Here is a 14,344-nt window from a genome sequence, read left to right on the forward strand (position 1 = left end):
TTATCAAATTAGCATCTAAGTTGGATTGAGGCATAATCTTAGCTAATCCTTGACCTCTTACCAATTTTGTGATCTAAATTTCAATGTTAAATTCTTGGATCCTATTGATCCATCTACATCTCCTGCTTGATACCTCTTGCTAAGAAAAATGTCCTTAATAGCTACACTATGTACAAATAAAATAACAATGGCACTTATCAAATAACACCTAAAAGCCTTAACAACCTTCACCAAGGCATATGCTTTCTTCTCATTTTTCCCATATATTAGTTTAGCGGGTTGTAGTGACTTACTAAAGATAGCAATAGGTTGTTCATATCCTTCCTCATTCTTTTGTAACAAGACTACAACTATAGTATGGAAAGATGCAAAAGAGAATATGTGCATTAGTTTTGTGTAATCTAGGGTCCTAAGGACTAGAGCATTCTTTATGGTAGTTTAATGTCCTAAAATTCCTATGAAGGTTCACCATCCTAGTTGATAATATCTCCCTTCTTGAGCATTTTTGAAATGCATCTACTAATCTTAGCAACATTTGTAAAAAACCTCCTTAGGAAGTTTACTTTCCCAAAGAAAGGTTGTATTCCTTTTACATTTCTTGGCTTAGGAACCTTGTCAATAGTTGCTACTCTTTAATGATCTATCTTTACTCCATCCTTTGATACTATGTGTTCCAATAATTTGCCTTCAGTTACCCTAAATGTACATTTCTTTGGGTTTAAGGATACTCCATATTCCAAGGCTTTGATAAAGATCTTTTCCAGATGACTGCAATAATCACCAACTTTCTTGAAATATGTCGTAAGGTCATCTTGGTATACCACCATAAATTTATCAATATACTCATGTAATACTACATCTACAGCTCTTTGAAAAGTGTCACCTACATTGATCAAACCAAATGGCATCCTCACATATACATAGGTTCCCTATGGAATTGTAAAAGCTATCTTAAATTACTCACTTTCCTTCACAAGGACCTGACTATATCCTAAAAACCTATCCATCATGGACATTAGCTAAAAACTAGTTGCCTATTGTAACATATCTTCCATATTTGGTATTCCATAATTATCCTTCAGGGATGCAATATTCAAATTTTTGAATTCTGTACATAGTCTTATGTCTCCATTCTTCTCTCATACAGGTACCAAATTTGAAACCTAGGTGGAATGTCTAATTGGCTTAATTATCCCACCATCCCTTAGCTTTATAAACTCCTCTTGAATTTTTGGGGCTATAGTGGGATTTATTTGTCTTTTTTTTTGCCTTAAAGGTTTTACATTATCTTTTAGTGGTATGACATGTTAGAACAAATCTTCCTTATAAGCCTTAAGGTCATCATATAACCATGCAAAAATATGTTTGTAATTCCTCAAAAAATCAATCAGTGGTTTTCTAATTTTAACAAACAAGTTTTGGCCAACATAAACCTTCTTGGGAGCCTCAACAATACTAAGATTTACTTCTTCTAATTCTTGAGGCTTAAGGTCCCTAGTTCTAGGTTTTACTCTGTCTTGATTATCAAAAATATTCCTCAAAACCACTAACCTCTTAGGTACCTTATTGGTTTTCAACTCAATAATCTCATGGCCAAAAATAGTTTCCTTACCATCAATGGTTTCAATTAAATCACTACAATCCATTTCTTGACCATGGTATTTGTTGTCACTTAGAATGATGTTTAAAATATCCTTGTCGTCTTCAAAAACTTGCCAATTTTCAATATTTTCAGGTATTGAAGGTCTATTTTGAACTTCCATTTGTGAGATTCTAGAAAATGACATTTCCTTAGGCTTGATTGCTACATTTGCTAGTAAATCTACCATTTTATTTTGACTTCTCTCTCTCTCTCCATGAAATAGAAAATGAATCAAAAAAAAATTATCTGATCCCAAATTGCATTTCTATATTGTTTCAACCTTTTGTTTTTTGAAGCATAAGTTTCCTTTATTTGTGAGATAACCAGTTAAGAATCACCTATGACATGCAACTTTTTTATTACATGATAGGTGGCAAATTTTAGTCCTAAAAACAAGGCTTCATAGTCTGCTATATTGTTAGTACAAGAGAAATTTAGAGTGAAAGAATATCTAAAGGTATTCTTTTTAGGAGAAGCAAATACTACTCTTGCCCCTAAACCTTCTTTGGAACTAGCCGCATCAAAGTACATAGTCCATAGCATTGGTGAATCCATAGATCATTCCACTTCATGTTCAATCATAGTAGGAAATTTCTCTACTTCTTGAATGATCAATTCTGCCTTAAACACATTTACACTAGTGTCCAAAAAGCAAGTTGAATCCTTATCAATGCCTTCTTCTAGAATTTTATTGTACCTTTGCTCTCTATCTACCCTAACTTACTTATCACCTATATGGAAAGTTGCATAAGATAAGTCACATTGTAGACTACCTCCCATATTAGCACTCCACTTTCTAGAGAGAAACATCCCATAATGTGGGGGGATGTTTGTATCACCTAGTTTAGTAGTGCAAATTGAAAACTAACTATTAAATGAAATCTTTAACAATACTAAACATGGAAAACACTTATGATAGGACCAAAGAAGACATAATTGAGGAAAGTAGACCAAGAATGGTAAACTCCTCAAATGCTTCTCATGATGACAAAGCTATGTCCCTGATGGGAGGGGATGTATGCTCACTTTGTGCTCAAGCTTCCAATGGATGGGGGTTTTTACCAAGTGTGTTTATGGGCAAGGGTTTCAAACAAGGGATTCATGGAGGTATTTCAGCATTATAATGGTATTTTGATAGTTTCTAAGCTCTCAAAATAGCATTATAACTTTGCATGAAAAGGTGGATTCTTTTGTGAAGGGAGGAGGTTCAATTTATAGGCCAAGGGTTGGAGAAACGGAGGACCAAGATGCAAGGATGGCAAGATGGTGAGGGAGGGCTAGGATGCACTCAAAGGGGAGCACATGGATTATGCTAGTTTAGCACCAATGAGGAGGTGACAAGTGTCACAAGGAGGATGAGTGTGAGAGGATAGGATAAGGGTTGGTCAAAGGCTTGATGAGGGTGGTTGAGTATGCAAGACTCATGAATGAAGGTGTAACAACCATTAAGAGGAGTGTAAGAGATATTTGAGCGTCATTTATGTTAGAGGGCGAGGGGAAGATATTTGTTGACTTTAGCTTGGGTTAGCAAGTCTTAATGCATGTTTATGATTGTGCACATGATTAGAAGAGGTTTAGGATTAGCTTAGAAGGGGGGTTAGGTGTTGAGTGATTTGGCTTTGATGGGATGGGTTAGTTAGGTGGCTAAGTGAGGTTAGTATGGGTGAATGGGTTGGATTAGGGGTTAGGAAGGATTTTGGATTTTAGATATTTTATTAAATGATTTATCCAATTTAATAGAGGAATAGGGATTTAATTGATAAATTGATTTTGGGTGATCATTTGATTTTGTCAATTGGACTATAGTTAATTAAATAAATTGATTAACTAGGGGATGATGATTAATTAATTAAATAGTAAATGTTTAATCAATAATGTCCTAGGAGATGACTAAATATGATTACTTATTGATGTAATCTGATTTAGGTGTCTACAATGTCAACCACAAGGACTGACATGGCCAATTCTTCTTAAGGTTTGTAGCTAACTTGAATGGTAGTGCATTGATAGTACCTATAACATGGACTTCTATAGCATCCATATCTCTACATCTACCTTGTTTAGTATCTACCTTCAAATGTAAATCTTTCATAACTTTAAAAGGCATGATGGTCTTAGATGCTCCTAAATTTATCATGCAGTTCTTTAGGGTTTTTCCTTTTATGATCAAACTGAGAAAAAATGTGTCAGTATCTTCTATGTAGGCTATTGATGAATCATCCAAAAAAATTGTGGGATTTGGGATATAATACCATTATCTTCTACCACTATTGGGGTTTGCTAAATGGTACTTGGTTCAACCATATTACTATTATTTCCTATCCCACCCAACCATGATAAGGCCTTACTCTTTTGCTCCTTGATTCTAAATAATTCAAAAAAGTTACTTTAACAATAATTTGTGACAACATAGATACCATATCAATAGGTTTAGACAGAGTGGACTTCACAAGCATACCTGGAGTGGAAGTCCTTTGAATAGTAGACACTACGATATACTTGGCTAAATCAGATGCTAAATTCTTTTCTTGCACTACTATTCTAGGGGTATCACTTGTTTGAAATTGCACTTTCTTTTTAGGCTCCCACTTCTTGACTTTATTATCTTTTTCTTTTGTTATCTCGATATGAGTTTTCTTGTTGTCATCATTCCTCTTGTGTGTAATATCCTTGATGAGAATACCATAATATTTTCTAGCATCATTTCCAATTGTCCTATTACTCAAGTTATAGTTACTGTGCACTTGAGAAATCATTTCTATAGTGATTTTATCAATCTCCTCTTTTGAAGGCATTCTCAAGTTTATATTATCAACATTTGATAATACATTACATATCTTGTCTTGATCATAATTTTCATCATCTAAGAATACTTTTTGATGATGTAACTGGTAAGAAAATCTCTAACTAGTAACATCATCCTCATGTTCCTCTAAATCAAAATCTACACAATCATTAAACATGCCTACCATATTATAGCTTACATCGTCATGACTCTTTTCTTCTTCTTCTTGATGTTGTGTACTTTGATCTGAAGAAAATGACTGAACAACTGCACAATAATCTACAAAGTGAGGTGATTGACATATAATGCACCATGGTACATCATCATTCATATTAATAGAGCTTCTCTATAGAGGATCTGGAGCACCCTTATCTTGAACATTTTGATTTTGGTTGGGTATTAGTTTACCATCCTTCCATTGAGTGGTGTAGGGGTAATTCTACATTCTTGACTGTCTATTGAAATGGCTATTATATGATTGGGCCTTTTCACCAAAAATGGGTTTGTTTGAACTAGAAGTTGATGGATTCATCTTTTTCAATAAGTCCAATACTTGACCTATTGAGGGTTCTTCAAGTTTCTTACCTGAAGGATTTTTATCAACTTCCCTTTTGTTGTTATTCTTGGGATTGAATAGCTTTGGATCATCTCTCCTCCCAAGTTTACTAGATGCTTTCCTATTATTTTCAATATTTATTGCAATTCTAAAAGTATCTCTCAAAGTCTTAGGTTCCTTTATCCCTTAACTGATAAGCCATCTTTCTATCAAAAGTATTAAAATATGTTGTAAGACAAACATCCTCATTCAATCTCATGACCTAAAACAACTTATACATTCCCTTTTGAAACCTTACATTAAAATCAAATGTAGAGTTATTAGGGTTCTTCTTAATATTATTCAAATCATTCAACATAAAACTAGCATTAGTATTGTCTCCATATTGTTCTTTGAGCAATGTTTCCACATCACTCCAGGAACTAATGCAATCATTTGGTAATCTCCTAAACCAATCTCTAGCATCCTCAACCAATGAGTGCATGAACAATTTCATCACCACATCTTCATGCTCAAATTCAAAGTCATTTAACATATCTATAAAGACTCTTAAATGCTCCTCACTAGTAACATCATTGTTTCTAGAGAACTTAACAACTTTATCCCTTAGATCAAAAGATATGGGATGAGGGAAACCAAGGATCCCTATAAATGATATTTTTCTAAATTTCTCCATATATATGTAGGTTTCTTTTAAAATCTAGTAGTATTGGATGTGCTTACTATATTGTCTTGATTTTGAGCAATATTGGCTTGAGATTGTTGTATTTGGATAGTAGGAATCAGGATACATGTAGTGGATGAAGAGATAGGGACAGAATGAGACATAGCCTAACTAGATATTAATGGTCCATAAGTAAGCATAGAAGTTGCAGTTTGAGTAGACAAGTTCAGCCAGGAAGCCAAAGTAGAGTTAGACTTAATGAACTAAATCTTTCTCCTAGTTTCTACTACTTGAGCTTCATTCTCAACCTTCTCAAGTTCATTTTCCAGATCCTCTTTCTCTTTTCTAGCCTTTTCAAGATCAAGGCTACTTTAGACATGGGAGGATTTACAAATTTTCTAAATGCAGCTTGGGGTTCATTTATTTGAATTAATATAGCTTTGCCCCTTCCTTTATCTATGGGTTTCACACTAGGTTCTATAGGATCTGTTCTGATACGCTTGTAGGCTTGGACTTGAGAAATGATAGGTTCTTGCCTTTGGCTCATGAACTTTTCTTGTTCTAGAACCTTAGATCTCAAACTATCTACATCTTGAAACACATTAGTGTAAAGGATCGAGGTCCTTTCTTTTAACTTCTTTTTTTGTTCTTTCAAGACGGCCATCCTTCTAAGCAGGTTATCTCTTTCAATAATGGTGTTTAAGGTGGCTTGCTCTCTTTCTTTCTCCAAATGGACATGCTTGGCCTCCTATTTTGCAACCCATTTATTCAAGACTTCTATCTTCTAACAAACTTTTTTAAGGCTTGAAGAAGTTTCTTTTGAATCAGTAGGATCATCAAGATCTATAAGATTGGTCTCCATAAATGGAACTATTCCTTGATCCTTCATTATATTCCAATATCCTTGTTACAAATGCTTTATAATAACTAAGAGGGGGTTGAATCAGTTATTCAAGGTCCAAATGTCCTATTCAAACTTTTTCACTAAGTGTAGTGAGCCCATTCAACCATTCACTCATCCAAGCTTTAACTTTTATATTTTGCAAGTTACTGTAAATCAACATGCAAGCATAACATAGGAAAATATCAACACATAACATAGTGATTTACGTGGAAACCCAATTTGGGAAAAACCACCAATAACATGCTACTCAATTCTCACTCTTCTAAAGTGATACCCTATGAAAGGCATGCCCTATTAAAGGCTTACAATGAATTGTTAAATGTGACCTAGTTAAAGGATTTAACCACCCTATTTGAAGTGAGCCTAGTTAAAGGACTTTAGAAAATTCACTTGGAATGCCACCCTATTCAAGGATTTACAATTGGCTATTAAACCAACCTAATTCCATAGGATTTTCATATCTAATATAATTGCTAGAGTATTAGAAATTCTTTGACCTAATTACAACATACAACTTAACTCACAAATCTTAGATCACTTTTTAGCTCTTCACATTGCCTAGGCTACAATCTCTACAACTCTGTCAACTTTCCCTCCTTTCAAGCTTTATCTCCTTGAGTATCCATGCTCAATGTACTAGTGCAATCATATTTCTCTAACCACTTGTCAAAGTAGACCCTTTACGCTTTGTTCTTCCTAGATGTCTTCTCCTTGACACCCTTCTAATCACTACACAATTTTGCACTTTAGTAGCAACACTTGCTTCTTGGTCTATGACTCCTTAAATAGAATTCTTGGAATTCCTTTTCCCACTCAATTCTTCCATCCTTTAATTTTAGTTCGTATGTATTAGGTAGGATTCGTTGAATCTAACCCATATTGTTTTTCTTCTAGAAACATCTTGAAGAATCCACTTGAATTCACCCAAAAATAGTTTACATAAAATTTTGTGCCACTAGCTCATCATCATTATCCTCCAACTGGTTCACAAAATTCAAGGTAACAACTACGTTGGCTCAAATTTGGTGAATCTTCATCATTTCCAATAATGCAGTAGCTTGGCACTATTGAAATTTTGGTGCTTAACACATACTATGTTAGTCAACACCAATTCCATTTTTACTAATTCTTGGCACCCAAAGTTCACTCCACACCTACTAAGATTTTTTGATGCTCGACACCTATTACTTTTCTCAGCACTTGAACCTCACTTGGCAAACACTAGATTTTTCTTTTGCTTGGCTTCAACTAGCTTTCTTGGCACTCACTAATGAACTTAGTTTAAGCTTTGCACTCAACCTTGTTATGACTTATGCTTCTAATATTTCTAAGTGTGATGAACCTTTGTATCTTGAAGTATGTTATTAGTACACCATTTAACCATTGTCTTAACTAATCCTTGCACTCCATTACAACATCATAACTCAACCTTTCCCTTAGGTGCTCTTGTTACATCTTGTTGATTAAATCCTCTTCATCAATCAACTAAGTGATATTACTTGTATCTTATAAACAATTGTCATTCTTATAGATAACAGGCTTGACATCAATGATAAAACAATGATTAAAAGCATTCTTTATCAACTAACTTCTTTCTTTATAACAATCTTCCTCTTTGATCTTTAATCTTCTTCTCACAATGATCTTTTCAATCAAATTTCCAACAATCCTAACATACAATTCATATCTAATCTAAGAAACATATCTCCTACTAAGGAAATATTCTTATTATGATAAAATTGGTCATCTTGCAGTGGGTTACTAAATATTCCCCCCAAAAAATCTTGCAGTTTCTGACTTAGAACTCAGTGAGGAAGATTCCCTCCCTACTAATAGTTGGTATTAAGGGTAAACTAATGTATTTCCCCTTGGTTTCCATGTGGTATTTGGATCTTCTTTCTTTTTTCCTTAATTCTTCCTACCACCTTAGAGAAAATTAGTATATAAGTGTATATCAAGATTGGCCCTTGTGTAAGCTCTTGTATTCTTCCTTTTATCAGCCATTAAGAAGGAATTTCTTATTAAATAAGCACTAGCTCCAAAACCTTGACTGAGTTGCTCCCCTATTTTAAGGACAATATGATAGTAAAATAGCTTTTGACTTCAAAGGAAAAAAGTACAAGGAAATACCAAATAACTTTTTAACATAAGGGACAAATCACATAAAACACATGATTGCAACTCTTGCTCGATAGATAAGACACTTCATAAAGGTTGTGTACGTCAATGTATGCTTATGGCACTAGGGTTGTCTCTCTCTCTTATTAAATTCTTCAAGTTTGTCACTAAAATAGGCCCACTACAATCACAAGTAGTACTGCAAAATGATCTAACACACACATACAAAATATGACTAAAGAAATTGCAGTATATTTTACACACGCAAATGTGTTAAGAAACTACCTTGTAGAGTCACCATTTTGTTGGTGTTTTTCAACTATTAAGTAGCAAATTACTTAATACTAATTTAATGAAAGCATAAATAACCTAAAGATCAGCTATTTCCTATAAAAAATTGAATGTATTTCTTATCTGGACCCAACTACAACAAAATCAAGATAGATTTCCTAATCATTAGGCTCTGCAAAACAAAGGTGGTCATATCTGAGGGATGGTTCAAAGAAATGAACACAAATGAGCAAGAATCTCTTAGTTTCATTTTGATTCTCATCTCCTATCTCTGGCATATGCATAGTTTGTTCATTCTATGACACTTTAAGATAATACACATCTCTTATAAGTAGACTTGGTCACAATTCTTCTCAGATTTACAAGTATTTCAAGCAATAGTAGCTAACTAAGGCTTAGAGATCAAATGCAAACAAGTGCTGACCAACATTGATAATCCTTTTGAAAAGTAAAGTAAAATTGATTTTTAATCTAAGCTTGATGATTTCCTATGATATCTTCACTTACAGATTGAATTTAATAGATCAATGCCTCATCCATTAGGATTCAGAGTCTAGTCAATTCCTAGATTTGATTGATTGCTTTACAATCAACATTATCAACAATTCTTACTAAAAATTGTACTCATAGACATCCTTCCTATTAGCATGAAGACCCTATCAATACCACCAAAGCATTTATTTAATTCATTGAACTAATAGCAATGGTGAATTGATAGTCAATTTGATTCAATTGTATTCAACTAGACAAGCATTGCTTATACAAGTTCACAATAACTAGTTAAAGGAAATGGAGATAAGATTCAGCTAAAAAAGATGTAATAATAGTTCATATTTGTATTAATTTTATTTTGAAAAAAAATGTATATAATTGAACAAGACTCAGAATGACTCAAGAAAAAACATATAAATCCTATCAAATTGATGTATTCGCATAAACCTATAGAGAAAATATATCACAAAGTATTCATCAAGAGGCTAGACAAAACATATTTAGTAAAGACTTAGAAATACAATAATTCAAACCCTTTCTCTAGCCCTATAATCTCACTTATATACTGTGAGATGCAACAAGCTTCAAAAATTGAGAACAAACAGTTGTCTTTTAGACAAAAGATATTTACATTTTAAAGCTATTACAATAATCAAAACTGTGTGTAATAGAAAGATCTTTTACATAATATTATTTTTGATAGCTTCTACCTCTATTACATTTTTAGATGCTACAAATTCCATGATTGACCTTTTTCTATTCTAAATACTTGGCACATGTAGCTATCAGGTTCACTAATGATGTGTCAGGCTCTAATTCTTGCAATTTACCTCAACTCTATCATTTCCACTTGCATCATCATGTACTATCAAGGTGATAGCTATACCTCATTTTTTTGTTGCCACATCATCCATCTTCCCCACAATAATTTCCATTTGAGATGGTTGCCCTTCTTTATCTTCTTCTTTCCTCTGACCTATCGAAGGTGAATCAATGATCTATATTTCATCTTGATCCATCTTATCATCATCACTTTCAACTTCTTCCAACTACTCATTAGAAGAAATATCTACCATCCACTTGTCAAAAAGTGTGTCATTTAGCCAATTAAACTGTAAAATATCATTTTGCTTCTTGATCACATACTCAGCCTCATTATCAATATTAACAAAATCTTGTTTAAGAATCAAAGAATAATTTGACCTTCACCATTTCTTCTATTGTGGTTGCCCACCATGCATTTCCTATTTCATTAATGTCTTTATTCATTCTTAAACAAACTAAATCATCTAATTCTTTGGCTCTTTCATCTTTATTCTTCAGTTTATTCTTCTTATTCAAAGCAGGGTAGAATAAATCAAACTTCTTACTTTTGTACTTATCCAAGAAGCTAAGAATTCTTCTTTGCAACTCAACTCTCTTATTATAAAATCTGGGAAGATCATTAGAAACATCATAGGTTATTTCAATTTTGTCATGTGAAGATCTTATAATAGAATAACACAAAAATGTAACCTATTTTCTTCTCTTGCTCCACTTATTGACAATGGGTTTCAAAGCCTCATCATTTTCTTTCATTTCCTCCCATATGTTTATTACCTTTGACAATTGATCATAGAATGATGACCATTCAATTTTTTCAACCAAATACATGAGAGAATTTCATAATTTATCTTCATACTACACATTCAACTCTACATGCAATGCCCACAGCTTACTCTTCTCTTCTTCAAAATATTTAGCTATATAGTACTGTGGCCTCTATGATTTATTAGGAATCTCAGTAAGAAGAGTGGATTTAAAAGGCTCCATTGGTGGGTGAGGGTATGTGATCTTTGGTCTAGAAGACTATCCCCTCATTTTATTTTCAAGTTTAATTCTTTTTTGAACTTCTTTATTGTAAGCCTCCAAAATTTTCTCACACTTAGCCTATAACTCAAATCTTTCCTTCTCATCTCTTTTTGTAGTGGCCAAAGCTAGGTGAGATATACCAACATTCAAATATATAGCCTCCACATGGGTTGTATCTCCCACTCTCTTTACAATTATATTTCCCATTAATCTAGTGTCATCTAACTATGATGAGATGGTCCTAGATACTTTCCTTAATGACCAAATGACTAAGGTAGCCTAGTCTTCACTGAAGGTGGCACCTTTTATTTCTTTCTTATTTTTGTCCTATATGTTTAATTTATTAGAAATAGAATTAAAAACTAGAGCATTTACTATATCAAAATTGGGTAGTAGTATAATATTAGATGCTTTTCCCATTTGCCTTCCCTCTTCAGGGGTTATATTTTGGAAGTTTTACATCATTTACTCTTTTATTTGATTCTACATGACTACCTACTCCATTTCTAGATGCTCTATTCTTAACTTATTGTACCTTTCCTCATATTTTCCCATACTTGCTCTCCATAAAAATTGGTAGAAGGCTCTTGTTCTAAAAAAACTATCATTAGACGAAAATTCATGACCAACTTGTCCAATAATAGGATCTAGCTCTTTTCCTCTATAATCTGCTAGATCCTATGTGTGCCCTCAATGCACCCTATCTGATCTTATCCCTTTTAGATAAATATTCTTTTTCTAATTCTTGTAGGTCAATAGCTATATGATAATCTGACAATGACTCAAGACCAAAAACTTCTCAAATTTCCTAAGGGCTTATTATGATCAGACAATTTCCGTCCAACCTTCTCACTACTTTGATTGTTGGGTCATAATTTTTAGCAATAACCTCTAATAGTTCATAATCCATGAAAACACTAGGGACCACTAGTTTTCCCAAGTCAAAGTTCCAAATACTTCCATGATGAGAAAATAATTTCCTTTATGAGGACCATTTTTTGTAGAGACAAAGTCCTACATGAGAAGTTTTGGCATCCCTAACCTAGTTCCTCTTATCATATAATCTATCTACAATTTTGTGTCTAGGGTTCAGAGTGGTTAATTTCTTCACTTGAAAAAATTCATTTGTGGACTTAGGAAACAACTCAAGGAGGTCATCATGAATGTTTCTAGACAAGTAGTCAACTTGACCCAAGAAAACTTTCTTTGGAGGCATGGTGATTAAAGTTGCAGAATACTAGAAAGCTTAATATATAACAAACTGAGAAACTTTCTTTTCACCATCCTATAACTATAATTCTACAACACACCATGATTACTGGAATTTCCTCATGGTTTAGTCACCAAGCACGAGTTCTCAATAGCTCTAAGGGGTAAAATCACATTCCTGTGTCACCTTTTATAAAGAAATAGGATATCAGAATGTGACAGTTCAACATTAATGACAAAAAAAATGGTATTTGTGTTTAAAATATGAAGATGATGTAAATTGATGAAATGTGTAGAATTGGATGAATTTTATCCCTATAACTTTTATAATTTTTTTGAGTGATAATTTATTCATTTTATTTTATTTTGAAGTCCCTTTTATAACTATTAAAAATATAGGGTGTAGTTCCCATCAAACAAGTATATGCAAATCATCTTTTTTTGTTCTAATTTGAAAATAGCTTATAGATGACATGTATAGCTAGTGAACCAAAAAAGAACTAATTATTTTTTATTTATATTTTCTTTGTTATAAGTACAAAATTTTGACCTTATCAGATACCAATAGTTTTTTCCTCACATCAAAACTTCCCTATCAAATCTATACCTTCTTGAAAAAAAATTACATATTCATGAAGAGAATTCTCTCCTCTAGAGATAAATATAACTTTTTAATTTTTTGGATATGATTTACTATTTTTTTCCTTTTTTGAGGGAGCATCTTTTGAAATGTTGAAATATCGACTTATAATATTTTGAGATTATAACATACTATAACTAATCAAAACACTCAAAAATTTAAATAATGATGATATTGAATCTGAGTTCTATAAAAGGGTTTTTTTAGTTTTTGAAAAAAATTGAGTTTTGATAGAGAAGTGAGATTTGACCTGTTGGTCTAATTTTTCACAATTAGAAAAGCTCTAAAATTTTGATGAAAAATCATTTAGGTCTTTGAATTAAGCAAATTAGGGTTTTCATTCCTCATTTTTAAAAAAAATGTAGGTTTCCCTACTCGTGCCCTATTTCATGTGCTATCAAACTCTATTAAATTTGCAAAGTTTGTCTCTTAACACAGCCATGAAAATACCCTAAGTGTGAAAAACCCTAGGTTTCCTTTCAAATTTTCAAAAAGGATTTGTAAAGTTCTTAAAATTCATCCTTTGCGGTCTTACAGGATAGGGTTTCATGTAAGATCAAAATACCTTATTCCTTTTGTTTCCGTGGTCACATTTCATAATGTAACATAATAGCGTAAAGGATTTTATGTTCTATAGGGATACACTTTTGTTTCTCATAGTAGTAGAATGGTTTTTCCAAAGGCTTCCCAATCATACGAATGGTCTTAAAGTGAAGAAGTGTAAAGATCTATTATGCTTTGAAAGATCTTATTATAGGGTTACGTGTAAGCAGTTTAAGCGAAGGGGTAGAGAGGTATTGAGTTATGATTTATGCATATATGTTTCAATGGATAGTGTAAGGTTGTAATACCTGGCATGGTGTAAAGGATCTTTTGACAGGATGCATGAAAGGTTTTACAATTCTACAGGTAAAAGGATTCTGTAAGGATGAAGGTAAAGTTCAAATGTGTTTACGTGCATATGCTCCTTAATTAGGCTTGCGATAAATTGTAAAACCATGTTTTAGCAGTGATAGTGTTGAGTGGGTCCTGTTGAGTTGTCAGATGGGCCTTGGTACAAGAAAATTTGATGAAGACACATCATCCATATCAGATGGGCCTAGCCCATGTGGCATACAACTTACATTCTAAATTTTGCATATGGGCAAAATCAACGACAATGTTATTTTCTCATTTTTAAGATCAGATCTGG

Source organism: Cupressus sempervirens, chromosome 2, assembly GCF_028749045.1.
Source record: "Cupressus sempervirens isolate cs-2001-9-10 chromosome 2, ASM2874904v1, whole genome shotgun sequence".
Lineage (NCBI taxonomy): Eukaryota > Viridiplantae > Streptophyta > Pinopsida > Cupressales > Cupressaceae > Cupressus > Cupressus sempervirens.